Below are 2525 nucleotides of genomic sequence, written 5' to 3'. Positions count from 1 at the left end.
AAACAATAGCATCTGAGTGATTTGCTCTATTAAGTACAAGGAGCAACTTTGCAGGGAGTCCTGCATGTTTTATCTAAGACCTGCTCTGCTGTAGCTAAAATCCTGACTCTCCTCTCATAAAAGGACCTTTCATGAGAGGCTCAGGAGTAGTTTGTTCGTGACTTGTCCCTGTTCTGAATATACTCAGAAGTATTTAGGTTTACTAAGGACATATTTCTTTTTCAAACAGAAACAATGATTTGAGAGTGTTTCTAGATTTGAAAATACTATGGAAGTGAGAAGCAAGTGTAAAGTCCTATGAAAACATCAGGCTGGTGCTAAGGAGAATGAGCTGTGAACTGGGAGATGGAATCCAGCCATTGCAAGGATCTCATGAAAGCTGGCTCCGTTTCCCTCCTGCCACAGGCTGGCATCAGCTTCCCTGTAAGCTGCAGCCGAAGCATTTACTCTGGTTACTGTTTGAAAACAACCTTGCTGACAAACAGGAACAGACCAGGTTGTCTTCATCCAACTTTGCCAATTGTTTCCCATAGACCAATTAGGTTTGGCTATAGGCCCACTTAACTAGTGATACAGTTTTCTGTTGAAGATTAAATTGTTCAAAAGAGAGCCTCTGGTATTGGGGAGTAGATGAAAGTGCAGAAAACCTTTGAGTGACTATCCGAGCTGGCCTCTGATAAAACTGTGGCAGAGGATCAGTGTCTCTTTGATGCCTTCCTGGCAACAGGACTGCCATCCTAAGTGAAAACAAACCCACAGATCTCCAGAGTTGGCACTAAAATGGGAACGTACGGGTGGGGAGGGGTAGCTGTTCTTTGAGTCTGAAACTTTGCCAGCCTTACCCTTGTGCACTCCCACTGATTGGTGCTTCCAATCCCCTCCCACTGGGGAGGATGTGGCACTTTCTTTAATGCTCTGACACAAAAAGAGGCAAGGGAAGAAAATGGCAGTTCCATAGAAGTTCCATGAAGAAAGAACTCAGGTAAGGGCAAAGCATTCAAACAATACATCACCAAAAACTAGAAGGAAAAAAAAAAAAAAAAGAAGAAGAAGAAGAAGTGATAACATAAATTTAGATAATTCCAACTAACATTGTAAAAGTACCCATAACCATTTTGTTGTTTACTCTAGAGGACTCCCAGGAACTTTTTTCTTAACTACTCGTATTTCTCCGTGTAGTTGAAGCATTATGTAGTGGAATGGACACAGAATTTGGTCAGACAGATTTGTCTGACCTTGGATGAGGTAGTTGATGTCATTGAACTGCCGTTCTCAGCCTTGAAATTGTCATAATAACAATGTGTGCTCTCTTTGAGTTGTGGTTGATCACAATCCTATTTGCCAAATATTCTACTTGGCGTCCTATTTCATATTCAGTGCCATGAGCCATTTTTAGAGATTTTGAAACTATGTATTTATTACCAGAGCAAAAAATAGCCTATGGGACTAATAGAATAATTTGTATGAGAACTTGGAAGCTGCTGTTAACGAAAATAAAGATGCTAACATATGGGTTTAGGACCTAATGAAGAACATTCCTCATATTTCTGTTAAGGTTCCCTCATAATGTCTTCCCAGTGCAATGTCAAGCTTGCTATGGGCCAGTTACTTAGACGTGTATTATATTTTTCACCTTTTCCTATGGGAGGTGTTATTGCAATTATTCTCTTTCTGCTCCACAGTTGCATATTGGGTATATGAAGAAAGATAATATTCTTTCGTTCACAAGAGAAGCAACATCTAGGTCTATGGTGCAAAAGTTGTGCCCCACCTGGACACCCTTTATTTCAGCTAGCAGTGGTGACTGAATGGGATTTTCAGGTCATCTCCTTAGGGAGAGAGCTTTGTTCTTCATGTAAGAGGGGAACTGGGTATTTAGAAGTGAAATAGTGCACCATACATTGCATTTCAGTTGCCCCTGAATTCCATTTTTCCTTTCTGTCCCTTTCTGCAGGAGGATGGGGCTTCCCTGGTCTACCGAATTTAGGAATGACCATCTGACTAATTTGTCCAATCAAATGTGGGCAGAAGCAGTGCATGCTGTGTTCAAGCAGAAGTCTAAGAGCTATCACATGATTTTCCACGTTTCTTTCTCCACTGCAACCTTCCAATGAGAAGGTGCTCTTTCAGTCTAGATTCCAGAACAAACCAAACGCGGAGCAGAGACCACAGCAGATCTACATTACATCTGCAGCATGAATGAAAAATAAACCTTTGTTGTTGTATGTCACTAAGTTTTGGGTCTTTTCCTAACCTCAGTGTCCCCTCAATTAGGCTGACTGGTCTGGTACTTGAAGTTATTATGAATATCAATAAGATAACATTTACCAGTTTCTAGAAGAGTGTCTGAAACACCACGTGAGTTTAATGAAGTGGCGGGTATAAATTCTAGCCGACCATGAGAAAGTGTACCCCTCATCATCCAGACTTCAAAGTCCAGCTCCAAAGAGGCTTAGTCCATTCTCCTACCTGCATAAGGCTCTTCTCATAATTCTAATGTCCTATCTGAGGATATGTTGTGTCCT

General features: G+C 41.1%; 1 long non-coding RNA gene across 1 annotated transcript; it reads left to right on the top strand.

Annotated features, from left to right (window-relative positions):
* The first annotated feature begins 917 nt into the window (after nt 1-917).
* On the top strand, nt 918-2230 carry LOC122915743. Its single transcript, XR_006386087.1, has 2 exons — nt 918-982; nt 1955-2230. It is a non-coding gene; the product is annotated as an uncharacterized LOC122915743 (long non-coding RNA).
* Nucleotides 2231-2525: the final 295 nt, after the last annotated feature.

This window comes from Neovison vison, chromosome 8 (assembly GCF_020171115.1).
Source record: "Neovison vison isolate M4711 chromosome 8, ASM_NN_V1, whole genome shotgun sequence".
Taxonomy (NCBI): domain Eukaryota; kingdom Metazoa; phylum Chordata; class Mammalia; order Carnivora; family Mustelidae; genus Neogale; species Neogale vison.
Note: the sequence above shows the minus strand (reverse complement) of the source record. Positions and strands in the feature narration are given on the sequence as shown.